This window comes from Carassius carassius, chromosome 17, assembly GCF_963082965.1.
Source record: "Carassius carassius chromosome 17, fCarCar2.1, whole genome shotgun sequence".
NCBI lineage: Eukaryota > Metazoa > Chordata > Actinopteri > Cypriniformes > Cyprinidae > Carassius > Carassius carassius.
In genome coordinates this window covers 31,480,008-31,500,017 of record NC_081771.1, presented here as the reverse complement: position 1 = coordinate 31,500,017, position 20,010 = coordinate 31,480,008, and the positions used below count along the sequence as shown (strand labels likewise).

Below are 20,010 nucleotides of genomic sequence, written 5' to 3'. Positions count from 1 at the left end.
TATTATTGAGAATTTTGGAAGAATCTTTCTTAATCATCCTGAAATCCCTTGTAATGCAACATATAGTTTCTTATTTCTTTCTTTTGATTATTTTAAATATGACAAGGATGTCCATCTCTTGCACTTCTCAGTGTCTATGCTTTATGCAGTTTGCATATTAACTAAAAATGCTCCATTGGAAATCATTTTGGTTTTAATATAGCATTCATCAACCTCAGAACCATAATACTGAGCCTGCCTTTTTAGCCAACGAGACTTCAAATTTAATTAACGCATGAAAGAACGGGTTTCCAATCCCCTTACTGACACAGAGGCAAGGCTTTGAAGACTCTTGAGTGCTAATGAAACTCTGGCAGTCCTGATGTGATTAGTGGGTGTGCTGCTGGCTTTAATTGAATTGTTGACCCCACCCATCCTTGTGTGCAGGTATACAGTAATTGAGGAGCTTGATCTGGAGGTCAAAGGGCACAGCAGCCTCTAAGAGTCAGACACTGTCCCTAAGGGCTCGTGAAGGATGACGCCGAGCTGTTGTTGCATTGTTTGCTATCTGTATGTGCAGTGAGCTCATCGCAGACCCTGACTAATCAGCCGGATTAGAAAAAGGCCCTGACCTGTGTGCTTTCAATCAGTGATGATACGTCTGTCTGGGTAGACAACATAACAACCAATGCAATCCATTAGTGTGTAAACCCAATTGACATGGTAGTAAGAGAACAAGGAAATGCTTTCATACTGCAAAGCATAATAACGAAATGCTATGAAGATTAATTCAGTCAATTCAATTTGCACAAAAACTATTTTATAGTCCATACTCATAAAAATACAGTGTTTCAGAGACCTTTATCTAGTTATTGTCATTGAATTAAAAAAAACATTCATATGCACAGTTAATGCAATCACATCTCGATTTGTACTGTGATCTTACTGTTTGTGATGTTTGGTTTTGTTTTCCAGGTAACGCATGACATGCATGGTCTTTCAACTTTCTCTCGATGTTTGATTTGGGGGTTTCTTGGTACTCATGTTGCTGACAGTGACAACATTGAGGCTCATCCAAATAAGGGTGACTAAAATAGATGACAGTTGGAATAGGACATGTCACACGATTAGGATCGCACTGCAATGTAGAATGCAAGAAAGATTCACTACATGAAAGGTTGTGCACTGTAAATAAGCCAGTAATGCTTTAGGTTATGCATTGATTTTGATGCACAGAGTAATTATACTCAAACATACCATCATAGAGCTGCATGTATAGAATAAATGGTTTACGGTCAAGTGAGATTGCTTAGATACCTTGATGAATGTTTTCATAAAAAACATCCGCAAATAACAGCATTCTTCTCGTCCCCTATAATCTGAACACTGTTACTGGCATTTACTTGACCGAGCTTGAGTGTGCTTTCTGTTCTTTATATTGTTGTGGCATTTACATATTTAGATATTCGCTTATTTTTTAGCAAAGCAGCATGGATTGAGCTGGCATATTTGTCTGTGCATCAGCCCACTCAGGGGAACTGAGCTTCTGGGAGATTCAGATGAGTCTTTCAGTGTTTCGTTTTCCTGAGCCTTATCTCTTTCCCATGCGGAAGCCATGGATAAAAGATTTATGTCCTATAGGGCCCAAGCAATAGGCCTCGCTTTTTATTTTGGCTGTTTTCTCCTTGAAACCAAAGGAAGGAAATCATTTTTATTGGATAAAGTAATAAAAATCAATCTGTAATATCACAGCTCACTGCTAAAAATTGTATTCTATTGTACCGATCTGAAATGCTTGAGAGGTTGTAAATTTCTGCCTATTTTGAAATGCTTGAGAGGCTGTTAATTTAAGAGGCAGTGCAAAAAAGAAATGTTTCCTCGAAGGCTGAGAGTGGAGAGCAGGTGTGTGCTTGCTAAACCGGATTGCAACACTGATCATATTGTTTATGCTAAAAGAGAATATGTAAAATCCTATTTAAGGGCACGTGAATGCACATAAATATATACATCAAATGAATAATGTGATTGTATAACTTATTCCATTTCTCTTTAATGAACTTAAATAGGATTATGGGTTGGTCTGTATATTATAATGAGTAGTTAAATAACATATTCTGTTTTGAGTTCTATGCAGGGCTTGTTATAGAAATCAATACAGCGTCTTCTGGCACTCTGCACAAGGTCAAGAAATGGCATGTGTTTGTAATATTCCACCTCCATCTGTAAGGATTGCAGTAATAAGTTCTGTTGCAGCACAAGTGCCAAAATACTGAATACTACTAAATAACTGGGTTGATAGTGAATCCATTCAATGCATTTGTTTTCTTTTTTGTGTGTCTATATTGTACATGTTGATGTATCAACTTACAGTGTTTGGTCTTAAGCAGAAAAAGCCAATGACAATTTGTGATTATTTTCACTGACGGCATCAACAAGCATTACCTAAATAATTATTTAAGATTAGCTATCTTAAAGGGTTAGTTCACCCAAAAATGTAAATTATGTCATTAATGACTCACCCTCATGTCGTTCCAAACCCGTAAGACCTCCATTCATCTTAGGAACACAGTTTAAGATATTTTAGATTTAGTCAGAGAGCTTTCTGTCCCTCCATTGAAAATGTATGCAACGGTATACTGTCCAGGTCCAGAAAGGTAAGAAAAACATCATCAAAGTAGTCAATTTTGGTCCAAAAATAACACAAATTATGACTTTATTCAGCATTGTCTTCTCTTCCGTGTCTGTTGTGAGTGCACTCACGATGCTGCTGATGTATGACGCTGCTGACGTGTTATCTTTGTTATTGGGCGCACCAGAAAACACGTCAGTAGCGTCACTGCAGTGTTGTGAACGTGCTTACAACAGACCCGGAAGAGAAGACAATGCTGAATTAAATCGTAATTTTGGTTATTTTTGGACCAAAATGTACTTTCGATGCTTCAACAAATTCCCCTCTGATGTCACATGGACTACTTTGATGATGTTTTTATTACCTTTCTGGACATGGACAGTAGACCGTACACACAGCTTCAATGGAGGGACTGAGAGCTCTCGGACTAAATCTAAAATATCTTAAACGGTGTTCCGAAGATGAACGGAGGTCTTACGGGTTTGGAACGACATGAGGGTGAGTCATTAATGACATAATTTTTCATATTTGGGTGAACTAACCCTTTAAAACCTCTATAAGTTATTTCCGTATTTGAGTAGCCTATAAGAGAAAAGTAGTTCTGGTACTTAAATCTGATTTGTCAAGCAGCGTTAAAAGAGTGCTGATATAACAGTTTGAAAGCACTGTGTTTTTTAACTGTTGGTATTACTCTGGTGTGGTTATTTGTTGTAGTTACACTCATTCGTGATGATGGGGATTTCACAGATTTATTTTGCAGGTTAAATCGTTGCGCCAGTAGGTGGCGACGAATGTTGCGTTTTTTTAAGTGAGTCATTGACTTATTAATTCAACCGATTCGTTCAAATCACTGATTCGTTCATAAGAGGTTGATTCTGCTTTGGCTTGGATCGGAGCTATTGTTGCTGTCGGAGCAAACACATAAATTAAAATATGTACATTTTAGTGTTCATTTTAGCCTGTCTTCATCTGCATTCTCTGCCAACTAAAATAGAAGCCAAAGCATCAGTCTTTACATTCACAAATCAACACTACAGTGACCACAAACTGAATACTCTTAAAACAAGGACATACCAGCAAATAAACCACACGAAGCAGTTTGTCTCCACATGGCTCTCTTTTCTAGGAGGCAATGATGACACAGTTTCTCGGGATGCCCTAGAATACTGTGTAGGATGACATGAAATACACCCACACACGTGTACAGGACGGTGTGGAATGAAGCGCATCAGTGCGTGCGTGTGTGCGTGCGTTTGTGAGCGCGAGACAGACTGAGCTCACATCATCCATCCAGAGCTCGTGAGGGAAGCGCGAAACCTGTCCGCACAGCGCGAGAGGAGGAGAGAGCTCCACTATGAAAGCAGGTTCCGAAAATACTCTTATTATTCCATGAAAACGGACCTTTTACAGACAGAACACGTTCTTAAAGGATATATTATACTTGAATGTTATTCTCTGTGCACGCGCAAGGTGTCTGTGGAGAAGAAATATCGGGATTTGAGTCAGGGGCTGCTAAACTGAGGAGGATTTTATCCTGTTTCACTTCTGAGGTGAAAATAGTCTCAGCTGATGCCAACGACGAGAGAAAAAATATAGAGACGACACTAACCGATGAGGCGCTAAAGAGTAAGTTGAGTTTTTAACATTTCTGTTACCGTTCAGATGTGTTGTGATGTTATTTTATTTTATTAGGGAAGCTCTGTTGTCCTTCGACCTGTCACTTGACAATGGAAGCTAATTTGGCAAATATTTTAATTCTACGAGTCACTGTTATATCTAGAGATGTCATTCGATTAATATATTTGATTAACACATATTAATATATAGTTTTTTAGCTTGTCAGTTGCTTACTTTCTAAATAAATGTGCTCGCCTCATGGGCGCATATCAGCACTTGGTGGCACTTGTCAGATCTTTAACTCAAGATTTCGATGTATTTGTTATTAAAAATGTTTAAATCAGTTCGGGTTCGTTGAGAATGATGTGACCTATTATAAAACGCGAATCTTCTTAATGCTGTGGTAAGAACGCAGTACAAATGAAGTAGCCGACGTGCGGTTATTGCACACATACTTAAATAGCTTCGTATAGCTGTTATAGGTAATTTTACGAAAGTGCAAAAATATGTAAAACGGACATGGTAATGTGAAGTGTTGCCATAGCTTGTTGGTTATGTGATGAGCTGTCAGTTAGGGAGTCTGGATGAGAGAAACTGGAGGAAATCCGAATGGCTGCAGCACTGAGTCATGGGCAGGTCCGCGCGCTCCATCTCTCCGTCAAAACGCATCTTCTCTTATGTTCGCAAATGACATTTTCGTGTTAAAGAAAGACAGTTTTCGGAGTATGATAGTTATGTTAATACTAGCTTCAGTGGACTTCTAATTGGGAGGAAATGCATTTACACAACCCCAATCTGCTGCGAGATATTGCCTGCTATAAAACCGTATTTAAGGAGACACTGGAGACTCCACCACAGCAAAATAAGACGAATCGATGGCTAAACAACGGTTTAGACTGAAAAGAAATGATCAGGTTGTAGGGTTAGGTTTGCAGTGATTGCATTTATTTTCTTTTATTTAGAGATTTTTAGACGTGTAGTTCAGAGAAGTGTAATGTCTCTCCTTATTCTAAATACACAGCAGCAAGATGATTTTGATTTCATGCATCTTATTGGCAAACATGTATATTTATTCATATATATATAATGAATAGGTAAAGGCTATATATAGAAAGATGTAGAATTATTCTTGTAAATGCCTGAGAGAGATAGAGAGAGAGAGAGAGAGAGAGAGAGAGAGAGAGAGATAGATTCATGACTTAATGGGAGAAATGATCCTGTCCAAACCTTTTTTTCTCCTACAGATCAACAGATGTTTTTTTTTCCAGTGTTCATGGTGCTGCTCTAACACCATACACTGTAAACCCTAATAAGTTGAGACTACTCAAATGATTTGAGGAAAGTGGTTGCGTAAATAAAATTGAGTAATGGCAAAATTGACAACTCAATTCAATTGAGTTGACCTAATGTTGGTCTCTTCATTGAATTAACTTAAATGTTCAAGTACAGATAACTTAAAAAGGCAAATAGACTTAACTTAAATTTTTCGAGTTTTATATGGTTTACTTGTTTTAATGATTTAATACAAATATTGTTTTTCCATTAACAGCTTTATTTGGTTAATACATTTGCATTACTTTAAGAAACATTACTAATATCAAGCTCATATTTTAAGTCACATTAAGACACTTGAACAGCACTTAACACTTAAGCTCACATTTTTAGAAAACAGTAGCTCATATTTAACAGCAAGCTGCATTTTTAAGTCACATTAACACATTAAGCTCGTGTTTAACAGTAAGCTTACATTTTTACAAAACATTACACTCATATTAAAAAAAACAAAACATTAAGCTCATATTTTTAAGTCTCATTTTCAAAAGACCATGTTTAATGTAAATGTGTTGCTATTAAAAGTGCGCCAAGCAATTTCTCCATTTTAGCCAAACAGCTGGTTTGCCAACGATTGTGTTTTTGGCTGCAGGTCTTTCTGCCCCAAGGAAAGTATAATCCGCTGAATGTAGTCAAACGTGTATCCCAGCGACTTTGGGTAACTCAGGTGCAATGCATATATTAGTCCGAACAGAAGGCACATTGCTTCAGGAAGGTCACGTAGATTGTCCATCACTAATTTTCCCTCGATTACGATTCCAATCGAAGAGGGAGACCCATCTTGTCCCATCTTCAACTATCACAATCCCCACTGGCACATAAAGAATTGAGCGGTGATCATCGGACATCTAGTGAAAAAACATTAACAAATTAAAATTAATTCACATACATGCAAGCTCATTTACATTTCAAAAAGGTGCAACTTAAAGGGTTAGTTCTTCAAAAAATGAAAATTCTGTCAGTAATTACCCTCATGTTGTTCCAACCCAGTAATACATCATCGGAACACAAATTAAACTATTTTTGATGATCCGAGTTGTCTCACTCCTCCATAGGCTTCTCTGTAATTTAAACTTGCCAGCCCAGAAAGTTTATAAAGACATGTTAAAATAGTCCAAGTGACCACAGTGGCTCAACCTGAAGTTTATCAAGCGTAGCGTTACGTTATGTAACAGCGCAGTGCCTCTGGGTTGTACATCAGAACGGAGGCTCATGCTGGTCATGTGTGAGATGCTGGCCAATAGTGAGCCTTCGTTCTGACGTACAACCCAGAAGTGCTGAACTGTTACACTACTTGAACTCACTCAGAGAAACAAAGAGGAAAATTAATAGTTGATTAAAGACGTTATTTTGTTTGTTTTTTTGCGCACAAAAAGTATTCTCATCGCTTGATAAACTTCAGGTTGAGGCACTGTAGTCACTTTGACTATTTTAATAATGTTTTCAACTTTCTGGGCTGGCAAGTTACAATTACAATAGAAACCTATGCAGGAGTGAGACAGCTCTCAGATTTCATCAAAAATATCTTAATTTATGTTCCGAAGATGAACAAAAGTATTACAGGTTTGGAACAACATGAGGGTGAGTAATTACTGACAAAATTTTCATTTTTTATTACACATTCACACGATCTCTCACAAACACTGCATCAATATCAATCTAAAAGGGTTGGTTCACCCAAAATTTTAAATTCTGTCATTAATTACTGACCCTTGTGTCGTTGCACATCTGAAAGACCTACGTTCATCTTCGGAACATAAATTAAAATATTTTTAATGAAACCCATAAAGTTTCAGTCCCTCCATACTGGAGATCCAATGCAATTACCACTTTCAAGGTCCAAAAAGGTATGAAAGACATCATTAAAGTAATACATGTGACTCCAGTGGTTTAACCTCAATTTCATGAAGCTACACAAATAATCTGTTTGTGCAAAAAAAAAAAAAAAAAAAAGTACAACTTTACAAAATATAATCTCCAATGCACATTCACACAATTACGTCTGCTCTCGCATGAATACAAAACTCAAACGCTGTGGTGCTATATGAGATACTCTCTTGAACGGGCGTTGCAGATAAACATTTTCAAAATTACACTGGTAAATTATGTTTTTTTTGCACAAACATAGAACTCGTTTTGCTTCATAAAATTGAGGTTAAACCACTGGAGTACAGTAGTACAGAGTACTGTAACAAAGTCTTTCCTATCGTCCTTGAAAGTGTAGTTGTGTTTGATGTCAATGGAGGGACAGAAAGTTACAGAATATCATTTAAAAAAATCTATTGTGTCTTGAAGATGGAATGACATGAGGGTGAGTCAATGAATTACAGAATTTTCATTTTTGAGTGAATTAACCCTCTAGATTGATACAGTGTGTGTGAATGACCGAGATTGTGAATGTGTGAGTGTGTATAGAGGGTGAGAGGGTGTCTTTTGGACATTTTCTCCTTGGAACACTTACCAAACACGTCTTAAAGAAAGTCTCGAAGTTCGAGCCGCAATATCACGCTTAGGCCTATTGTAAACAACAGCGCTAGTCTGTAAAACATTGGCTATGTTTGGAAGTTAGGGGATTTTAACTTAAACGCATTTATACCTTGTCCATTTGTATAAAAAAATAAAATATTTAACAGACAATAAAGCAAAATTTACCAGCGTAACGTTACTCCTGTGGCCTCGACTCTTCCCCCTCCTCGTCTGCTTCATAACCACCTGCCTGCCAATGTTACTGTCCCTGCGGGAGGAAAACGGGAAATTCAGATGTTCTTACAGAAAGTTAGTAACACAAACGTGTTTATAACTCGAAAATACTCAAAGGCAACTAAGCAAGATTTAAATATATATTTTACCGTTATTCTACCTACCAGCGTACTCTGGGTCTTTCACGACGACTCTCTTCCCGCCTGCTTTAACGCCTGTCTGGCTGCTTGTGCAGCTGCCAGCTGGCCAGAGTAAAACGGTAAAGTATTTTCACCATGCAAATAACATGACAATAAAACGTATAATGAAATAAAAAAACTATGTGTGTATATTTATGCGTTGCGTTTAAATCTTTACTTACCTATTTAACTTTAAACTTTATTATTTATTTCTTCTTTCAGGTGGTCCTGCAAATGACTGTGACCTGCAGTCAGTGCTGTGTCTTCAGCAAATTCGACAAAAAATTCCCGCCTTGTGTTATATTGGCCAATCGGCGCTGTTGTCAAGGCAGAATTTCAAGCGCGATCAATCATTTTTAAACAGAGACGTAGCGAATAATTTAAATAAATGGAAATTCTGAGTTTATAACACTTAAAATCTTAATTCAAAAGATTTTTACTGCCAATGAGTAATTTAAACACACCTGTTTAAGTTTTGATGGCAAAACTGGGTGTTATAAGTAATGTGAAGTTATGTTAACTTGATTTCTTTATTAATTACAACATTAGGGTTTACAGTGTAGTATTGTACGCATACTAATGCCACTTAAAAGAGACGAGGTTGTCCCATCCATTTCAAATCTGTCATTAGTTGCTAAATTAAATGTATTTCTGTAATCATGGTTCCAATGTGAAAGAAAGAAATTGTGCAGTTGTTACATGCTATTTTTTTCGGGATTTGGCTCCTAAAACTTGCTTTTGTTGATGTATCCTGATGCCATAGTAATGGAGTCATATTAAACCAGTGCATTTAAATGTCACCACATGAATCACTTTTATGAGCTACCTTGCAAAACCTTTTTTATGATGGTGTTAACAGTTTGCTCCACAAAAAGTAGACTTGTTCTCCCAACCCAACATAGATTTTCTTCCTTTATGGGGGAGGTGGGGGGGGGGATAAATAGGCCCTCTATTCAATGTCTCCTAAATGAATTTCTAAAATATGTACATTTTTCTCTTAAATGTAGGATTCTCTTTCAGTATCAGTGTTTATCGCTGATGCGCACCAGGTCTGGAGCTCTGTATCCATTTTTTGAACCTATGGCCTAAGCTGATGATTTCTGACTCTGGGTGGAGATGTGGAGGCTGCAGCAAATGCAGAGAAAACACAGCTTTAGCTAATTAGATGTTGGAGAGCTGCTCTTCTGCTCTATCCAAACAGCATCTCTCTCTTGCTCTCTCTTTTAGCAGCTCTGCCCATGCTCATTCAGGCTCTCCATGCTGATAAATGATGTGTAATTTCAGTAATGAGTGGGAGTGTAAACATATGTGAAGGGAGGTAGTTCCCCCCCCCCCCCCCCCACTTTTATTTTATGATGTACCACAGTTTTTCCATGCCCTGACAGGGTGATGCAGCAAGTAAACCACCTCACAGTAATGGCAAGTGCAGCTACGCATTGAACATCTATCTCTCTAGTAACGAAGGTGACTGAAATATGACTTGGATGACATATCATGAGGTCAGTGTTTGTGCAGATTAAAAATGTGAGGGATGCGGCCGCTGTCTTACACATCGCACATTCTGTTTTTCCTGAGAATTGTTTTGTGGTTTACATGTTATATGCATGAAAACGGCATCATACAGAATAATGGTTCATGGGGAAAGGGCTAGAAGACCTTAGTGCATTGTATAGCGTGTGGATTAACCAATCTGCTGACCAGTTGTGGCGCTCACATTTCATTCCTGCCAGTGCACTATAATAGAGCGGCCAGGGTTTTCATTTACTCCTGCTTTTGTTTGTTGTTTGACCAGAGTCTAGAAGGCAGTTCTTTTGTTTCATCCCAACATAGATCAAGGGCCAGACTCAATCAGCAGGATTTAAAGACGGGGACAATAGTCACAAGCTGCTACAAAACAAGCAGAGGACAGCAATCGGTAACAAGTCAATTTGTCTATAATATATGGGGGCCATTCATCTTAGGTCTGTTTCACAACGCACACACAAGTGTATTAGTGAAGCAGTAACGTTACTGTAATTGAGCCATTATTTATGTTTACATGCCCTAATTTTCAACTGAAATTGATTTTGAAATTTTTGTTCATATGAACCCTAAATGTTGCAATACAATTTATAGTTTAAATGTGCATTACATGTATTCCAAACAAACATTTTGAATTCAAAACTGAAGAAAGCACCACAATAAAACCACCAGATGTAGCTAGTTGTAGTTTTAGCCTTGATGACATATCTAAAAGGAATCCCAACATTTACATAAGAAGAGCTTTTTAGCAGATATTTATTAAAATTCAGTATCATCTGATGGGTTTGAAACACTTGATACACGTTTGTGTGGTGTGAATTATAAGTAACATTCCCATCAAGGCACTGCGCATGTGTGCAAAACATTTTTAGAACCGATTGAGAAAATAGTCAGGTTCAAGCATTTATATACTTAATTTGTTTCCTCTTAATGAGGAAATTTAATTTCGATCAAGCTCAATAAGATGTTTACATGAAGGCTTTTCAGTCCAATTGAACCATCAATCCTATTTTAAACAGATTATTTGGGTTCATGTAGATGTAGCTATTGAGAATTATTACAGGCTTGATTGTCATAAAATCTAATTTACATGAGGATGGTGTCCAATTTACATGCAAATCTAATCCAAACTCCAAAGTACTTAAATCATTTGCATTCAGAGGCAATACACCAGCCTCATTTGACCAGTCATCTCAGATTTTCTCTGAAGGTCTTGAACACATTCCATCATGTTAACCAGAACTGTTTTGTCTTTGTTAAAGTTCTGGGTTTTAAACTCTGACACATGTATTGCTGCATTGACAGTATTACAGCACCATTAGTGAGCTATGAGTAAGCTTTTACACTGGAATATAGGATAAAACATTTTATGAGTTTTGTTTTGTATCATTTTTGCTGGCAAACATTTAACAAGACTTGAAATGTGTTTTGCTTTAACCATCTTGCCTGCAGTGGTTGTAAATGTGACTTTAGTAGGTCTATGTGGACAAATAGGCTTGTTTAGTTAAATTTAAGTGTTTCATTAAAGCTCTGTAATTATTTAGCAAATTCCACCCAAAATAGCAAGCACACAATATATTTTTAGATATAGTTAAAGACCACTGATTCATTTTGATTGACTTTTAAAGGGATACTCCACCTCAAAATAAAAATGTTGTCATTAATCACTTACCCCTATGTCATTCCAAACCCATAAAAGCTTTGTTCATCTTCAGAACACAATTTAAGATATTTTGAATGATAACCTGGAGGCTTGTGACTGTTCCATAGACTGCCAAGTAAAATACACTGTCAAGGTCCAGAGAAGTATGAAAAGCATCGTTAGAATAGTCTGTCTGCCATCAGTGGTTCAATCTTAACGCGATGAAGTGACGAGAATACTTTTTGTAATAAGTTGTTTCCTCTGTGTCTTTCCACATCACCGTAATTTTAGAGAATATAAGCTAAACGCGGGCAGCTTACGCTCTTCTGTGTCAGCCGTGCCACAATGATGCACTGTTTTCTTTCAGTGCCTCCCGGTTTTCATCCAAAATATCTTAAATTGTGTTCCGAACACGATCTAAGCTTTTACAGGTCTGGAACAACATGGGGGTAAGTGATTAATGACAACATTTTCATTTTGGGATGGAGTATCTCTTTAATAGTAAGTGTGTCTTGTGTACACAGTATTTATTAGGTTATCGTAAGACATACAATATTTGTATAATATTCTTAAGAACTGCGTACATGCAATCTGTGTACATGCAAATAATCAAGCTCAAAACATAAAAATAATGTAAAATGGAAATAGTTTGCAGGTGTTAATTACTTCCAAAAGAGGTAAATGAGCAGTCTGAACTAACATACAGGAGAGCAATTAGCCAGACGACACAAACACTTTTTACATTTATCACATTCATGCAGACCAGACTTATTTATTAGCTATTAGGGCGGTCTGTGATGTTGAAGTTGTCTCTTTCTCAATCTTATCTGTGCATATAATAAAGACTGTGAAGGAGCTAAATATGCATCTATGTAAGTAGCATTGAGAAGTCTGTTAGAAGAAAAACAGCTGTTTATCACGCGGCGTCACAATATACTACTTGCTGTTATATTGACTTACAACTCTATTCAATGCAGCCATAGTACTATTTCAGTATAAATAACAGTCAAATATGTTTATGAATGCTTTGACTAAGGTAATGTGATGCATAAAAAGTAATAATTCTTGATGGACTGCTGTAAGCTGCAAGTTCTTCCTACCAAAGTTTTTCTTTTGTCATCTCATGGACAAAACTTCTATTAGTTTTTCACATTAAATAACCATTGAGACTGTATATACTATAGGGGTATTTTTGCTAATAAAATATTCATCTTGTTTGAACATTTTGATGTTGCTCTTTTAACATAACATACAATGTTGGTTATAAACAGAATGTTAAAACATATAGCAAGGAACATCTAGTTTTTGACATGCATGAAGTTTGTGCAGTATTTCAGCTGTATGATTTGATAAACGATTCAGCCTTCTGAAGTCAGTACTCTCATCTCAAATTGGGGGTGGGACACTTTGTTCTTTCTTTTGTGACAGATGTGTCAAAACAGCAACTCTATTAAGATAAAACCTACGAATCCTGTCGTAAGGGGCTTATTAAAATGCAGACTGAAGATGACAAAATAATGTAAATGCAGTTTTATTTTATCTTTCTATTTTCAGACTTGTGTAATTCTTTGTAGAAGAAGTGTAGACAGGGAAATATGTTTTTTTTTCTGCTAACATTACATCGTGAGATCTGTTCACGCTATGCATATCATTTCTGTGTCATGTGTAAGACTGACTGGTGAAAAACACTGTTCTGTCAGGCCCTACTGAACATCTCCCACAATGCCTTAGCAGACATATATCCCCTGTGCTGTTCCCTTTAATGAAGAACACCCTGCCTACATTCTTTCTCACTTTTTCACAACTTTTCAGTGCATGTGCGGTGAGAAAATTCTGTAGAAAATTCTCTTTTAGACTAACGGCAGGTGTGCTAACAAGGCTGTCGGCACAATAGTGCAGGCATCTTTTTGTTCTAGTTCAGTGATGGTTAGAAAAAACTCTTGCAAAACATTTTTGTAGAAGTTACAAAACATCAGCAAGTTGCTAAGAAATGATTTTGCTGCTTGATAAATATTTCCTCTCCTAATTATTTAATTGTTTACACATATATCCTGCAACTGTTTTTTGTACTAATTTGTGCTGGGTTTTTTTTAGTTTGTTTTTTGGCATTAGACAATTTACGTGTACATCTCTAAGACAATTAAACAAATAGTATTACTTTAACAGCCCTGTAAATGTACAAAAACAGTACAAATAAAAATTGGAAATTGGCGTTTTATGCCTATGATGAATTCAGTAACATATTCCAAACAAACAAATAAATAAATATTCTCTTGTCAAATTGACAGTACAGCTAATTTAGCTTTTCTTGCAGACGTTCTCCAGAGATTTAACCCGTGAATCCTCAGCGTTGGCTTCTAGTTGATTATAATTCTGGTTCAACAGGAAAAAATAATTATTTTGCTTCTATTACACTGACGTGATTAAAGCTTTCTGGCGACACATAATGGGAGTCAACATTTGTAAAAGCTGAGTGGATATGTGGGCTTTTGGTAAAATAAGACATCTTTAACATCCTGTTGTTCATATCAGATTCAAATTGTATTATGCATATTTACAGTAATAAACCATAATTATAGGAGATGCTGGTTTGTTCTCATTTGTGGTTGGAAACAGCAAGAAAATATAGTGCTAGTCACATATAATAAAATATAAATGTTTATAAAATAAAATGCAACTAAAAAAAAATAATGCATAGCTTACATAATTAAAATAAATAGAGCTGTGAACTTTTGGTTTACGTCAGAACAGGGTTATTGTAATTAACTAAAACTAAAAGGAGGCTAAAACCATGAAAACGTTGTTACTTCAAATAAAATAAACATAAATAAAAATACAAAAAATTGTATCTGTATTAAAATAATATATATATATATATATATATATATATATATATATATATATATATATATATATATATATATATATATATATATTTATTTATTTATTTATTTTTTTTTTTTTCCAGTTAGTTGCTAAGGCCACATTTTAATTTAGTTTAATTTGATGTACTTAAAACAACTACAGATACAAAAATGTAAAAAAAAAAAGCACAAAAAATTACTTAAACGTTAAAATGAAATCAGAAAAAATAAAATATAAAAATTAAAACATTCAAAATATTTAATATAAAAACGAACAACAGAATAAAATAAACTGCGGGCTGCATTCAGTCAGATGATGACGCATAATATCACCAGTCACAGTGAAAATGCTGCTTCCCCGTAGTATCCACTGAATACTAGGGCTGTCACTTTTAGTTCGAAAATCGATTGCACAATCCATTGGACCAACCAAAAAAGTTTCGAAAATGAAAATAGGGAATTGATTTTAACCAAATATGTACACTATTAATTTTAAAATAATTAAACAATTAAAAAATATAGATGTAACAAAACTCACAAACAAGCAGAAAAAGAAAATAAAGAATCCCGAAAGTGCAGTATGCCTTGCAAAAGCTAGACAGAAAATACCAGCAATTTTAAGCGCCTATAAGACCCAGTGACGTCGAAAGCGACCTCAATTCGCGTCATTCGCGCCATGCTAAACGCCTCATTCGCGCCGCGAGACCTCCAGACGTGAACACTGCGTTCACACCAAACGCGAATAGAGCATCTGGCGTGAATGATTTCAATGTTAAGTCACTGTATAGACGCGTTTACGTGCGTCTGGAGGTCTCGCGGCGCGGTATTCACAAATTCGCCTCATTCGCGCATCTAGTTACAGGAGATTCTGAGTTATGAAAAGGACCATTGCAAGCTGACAGTGATCAGCTTTTGTGGTGGAAAATTGGCAGTAATACCCCCACCTTGCGCAGCTGTACCTGAGTGTCCCTGGGACATCAGTGCGGTCGGAGCGCGTCTTCTCAACAGCTGGACATATAGTGAATAAAAACGCTCTGCTCTGGACCCCGAAAATGTTGATCGACTTGTTTTCCTGTCCAATAAATTTGTAATGGCCCTAGCTTTTTTGTGCATTTCATTATGCCTGCCTAGTGCCCCTTAGCCCAGTTGTCGGTTACGTTCAATAAAAAAACACACATGGCCTGTTCTCAAGTCCACAGTTGAAAAGTTGTTTGAAATGGATTGAATCATTATTTAAAATAATCTTGGAGATTTTTGAATTGCCTAAATCATAAATGCAGCCGGGTTGAAGCCTGCAGTGATGTTTTTCTTTTGTTATGGCAGCCGTCCCCTCTGCATATATATTTTTTCGAGAATGTTGCACTCCTGTTGAACACACTGATATCATGTGTCTGTGGTGACTAGGGTTGGGTACCGTTTGAACTTATATCGATTCAGATTCTTTTAGATTTCAATGTGATTAAATATAGAAAATGATATCAAACATTTAGCAGTTTAGCATTAATTTAACAACAAATATCCAATTCCTGACCTTAAGTATCCGATTCTGTAATCGGAATCGATTTTCAATTCCCAACCCTAGTGTTGACATTTCCCTAACAGTGTTTCCTTTTGAGGGAACAAAAGATGGACTGTCTTTTTATCCCAAATCCCAGACTTGTTGATTAGACTGTCTGATTGTCTGATGACTTTCATTACAGTCATTAATCCATCAACTGAGTTTCAAAGGCTCTGGCATGTCTCAAATTAGGATTGACTGAAATACAACTCAGGCTTGATGTTCTGATTATTCATATTTGTAGGTTCTCCAATAGATTCGTAAATACACGTGTGTGTGTGTGTATGAGTGTGTGTGTTTTATGAACCGTGTCCTTTGAAGGCGATCAGCAAGTGACCAGCCACTCTGTCTTTTTATGGGAGTTTTATGGAGCCTCTCCCAGATGGTGGATAGATAGGTGTTAGATTGTGACTGCTATAATAGTCCACAGGACAAAGTGGTCCATCTCTGGCCTTGACACGCTCTGGGGATTGAAACTCAAGAGTGTATATATATCAAGCCACTGCTGGTTAATAAAATATTCCATCATATCTGTCAGCAGGAAAGCTTTTTGTGCTTGAGTCTGAAGTGCCCAAGGCTATCTGTGAAGCGTAAGGACTGATGAAGTCATTGTTTCTTTAAATGTGATCATTTTAAATCATCAATTTACAGTGCTTACAGTAGCTTCATATCCTTTCCAATAAACTGTGAAGTAAACAACCATTAACCACACATTTTCAGAAAGCTTTGACAACACTGTATTATATAACGCATTTTTAAAGTACCGACCGATTGATTGACCATTGATACTGACATTTTTTAAATGTCCATTTCCCTCCTAGATTTGAACACTGTTAAGCTGATTCTTAAACAGTGCTGATTGGTCATTGACTACGTTTACATGTGCACGAATAATGTGATTATTTCCAATAATCAGAGTAAGCACTTAATCACATTATGGTGTTTACATGTCAAGAGCAAATCTCTTCACTCCCGTTTATATGCAATTTCCATTATTCGTATTATTCGCTAAGAATTGTGCTTATTTTTTACTACCGAAAACATACCCAACAGCAAAAATGATGGACTCAGAAAGAGCAGATGTGTTACTGGCCGCTCTTTTAATTTATTTACGTCTAATGCAAGACACGTTTGTATGGTTGTATTCCATGTTTTTTCGGTGCCATAGAAATGTGATGCCAATTTGTTTGTTTCTGGATGAGGGTAAGGAACAGACTGGTGGCAGCGTGTTGTGATTTCCCCAGAAATGCAATGCTTTCTTCCACATCATCATTTCTAATTAGCGTATTATTATAGGTACGCATCACATCGTTCATGTATGTAACAATCACTGGCGCACTTTGGTCAGAGTGGCAATATTGCGATTAAGTTGTTTACATGCCTGTATATTTAGATTAAAATCGGCGTACGCCACCTTTATTAATACGATTATGCTTGCTGCAATTATGAGTTTAATCGCAATATTTAAATCCAAGTATTGTGTTTACATGAGGTAAAGTTTAAACACATTATTGCCAAAATTTCATTATAATTGCATTAAGATGGTGCATGTAAACGCAAGATTTGTCTGTGATTGGCTACAATGATCATGATAATATAAAAAATATATATATATACACTTGGCTTTCAACTGTTAAATTAAATTAATTAATTTAATTTAATTTAATTTAATTTAATTTAATTTAATTTAATTTAATTTAATTTAATTTAATTTAATTTAATTTAAGCTAAGCTATACTCCCCTTCTGTAAGTCAAATTGATGTAAGTACATTTAAGTACAAATACCTATAATAGATATATTTAAAATTTTTTAGCAGTGATTACTTTTTAAAAAGGTAACTACTATTTGTTTATGTTTAAGTTGCCATATATGAACCTATACAAATAAAGGCAAGGCAAGTTTATTTATATAGCACATTTCGTACACAATGGTAATTCAAAGTGCTTTACATAAACTAAAGTAAAATAATCATGAAAAAATTTAATAAACAGCTTTCAAGGACAATAAAATAATCATTTTGTTTTATTTTATTTAAAACTTAAAGCAGACAAACATTAACCACAGATTTTCTGACAGACTTTATATGTATTTTATTTTATATATTTATTTAGATTAGTTCGGTTCTTCCATAAAATTGAATATTTCTGGGGAAAGAAAGAGTAAAAAAAAATCCTTATGCAGATCCTTATGTCAAAATTAGTATTCGAACGATATATTGCCAAGGCGGATATATCAGCCGATATTTGCCATTTTCAGATATCGGCATCGGCCAATAAGTTTTTCTGCTTGGCTGACGTGTTTAAGGTTTTATTTTGACGGTGCACCAGACTTTTATTTTGACGGCGCTGGGAAAGGCAGTGCCTGAACGCACACAGTGCTCACACTCTCTTGTTTACTGTCGTTGTTAACAGGTCTGTCTAATACGAATAGAAGTCTGTCTAATAATCAGATAGAATGGTTAAAACAAGGAAATGTTGGATATAAAAAATATTATAATGATTGCTTTTATATTATTAATAATAGAAAGGCAGAGATTATAATACTTTCTCGTTTGCCATCAGCATTAAGCAAATACGCATTTATTTCATTTAAACAAATCTTTGAATGACTAATGAATATTTAATTACACAAACCATGCAAACTTAGTCGAATCCAGCTGTGAGATCTTGAGAAGTGTGCATATTTATCCAGCATGATCGTGTGTTCTCTGTGTGATGGTCGGTCCGTGTTAATTGAATGCTTTAAACTTTAAATGTGATTTCAAACTATGCTGCGCTTTATGCATTCGTCCACTGTCATATTTATGTAATTTTCAGTGTGTGCTGTATGTAAAATGAGTATTACCATGGCTTTATCTGAAAAATATTATTCCCAATGCACACATACTTCCCAGAATACTGAGTGCCCTGCTGGTTACAGTGGTTACATACTTTTTAATTATATTTTTATGAAATATCTATTTGTGAAAAATACTCATCTACTAAATCATCTAAAGTATAAGTGTTTATTTAACACATTTATTTTTAATCCATTGTCAAATGATTTCAAATTTAAATATGAATAAAAAATGATATATATATATATATATATATATATATATATATATATATATATATATATATATATATATATATATATATATATATATATATATATACAAACCGAATTCCGGAAAAGTTGGGACGTTTTTTAAATTTTAATAAAATGAAAACTAAGGGAATTTCAAATCACATGAGCCAATATTTTATTCACAATAGAACATAGATAACGTAGCAAATGTTTAAACTGAGAAATTTTACACTTTTATCCACTTAATTAGCTCATTTAAAATGTAATGCCTGCTACAGGTCTCAAAAAAGTTGGCACGGGGGCAACAAATGGCTAAAAAAGCAAGCAGTTTTGAAAAGATTCAGCTGGGAGAACATCTAGTGATTAATTAAGTTAATTGATATCAGGTCTGTAACATGATTAGCTATAAAAGCTTTGTCTTAGAGAAGCAGAGTCTCTCAGAAGTAAAGATGGGCAGAGGCTCTCCAATCTGTGAAAGACTGCGTAAAAAAATTGTGGAAAACTTTAAAAACAATGTTCCTCAACGTCAAATTGCAAAGGCTTTGCAAATCTCATCATCTACAGTGCATAACATCATCAAAAGATTCAGAGAAACTGGAGAAATCTCTGTGCGTAAGGGACAAGGCCGGAGACCTTTATTGGATGCCCGTGGTCTTCGGGCTCTCAGACGACACTGCATCACTCATCGGCATGATTGTGTCAATGACATTACTAAATGGGCCCAGGAATACTTTCAGAAACCACTGTCGGTAAACACAATCCGCCGTGCCATCAGCAGATGCCAACTAAAGCTCTATCATGCAAAAAGGAAGCCATATGTGAACATGGTCAAGAAGCGCCGTCGTGTCCTGTGGGCCAAGGCTCATTTAAAATGGACTATTTCAAAGTGGAATAGTGTTTTATGGTCAGACGAGTCCA

At 35.8% G+C, this 20,010-nt stretch overlaps 1 protein-coding gene and 2 long non-coding RNA genes across 7 annotated transcripts in view; 1 reads left to right on the top strand and 2 right to left on the bottom strand.

Annotated features, from left to right (window-relative positions):
* Window positions 1-3,877: 3,877 nt before the first annotated feature.
* Window positions 3,878-20,010, top strand: part of LOC132090940 (receptor-type tyrosine-protein phosphatase F-like) — a 219,516-nt gene continuing 203,383 nt past the window's right edge. For 3 of the 5 annotated variants that reach the window (XM_059497709.1, XM_059497708.1, XM_059497707.1), the window contains exon 1: window positions 3,878-4,234. The gene's annotated coding sequence lies outside the window, so the exon portion shown is untranslated. The remainder of the gene's footprint in view (window positions 4,235-20,010) is intronic. The other 2 variants (XM_059497711.1, XM_059497710.1) reach the window with 1 other exon arrangement.
* LOC132160632 (uncharacterized) lies at window positions 6,024-7,015 on the bottom strand. Its single transcript, XR_009438060.1, has 2 exons — window positions 6,527-7,015; window positions 6,024-6,405 (listed from the first exon to the last, which is right to left on the bottom strand). It is a non-coding gene; the product is annotated as an uncharacterized LOC132160632 (long non-coding RNA).
* LOC132160631 (uncharacterized) lies at window positions 8,045-8,996 on the bottom strand. Its single transcript, XR_009438059.1, has 3 exons — window positions 8,619-8,996; window positions 8,422-8,499; window positions 8,045-8,291 (listed from the first exon to the last, which is right to left on the bottom strand). It is a non-coding gene; the product is annotated as an uncharacterized LOC132160631 (long non-coding RNA).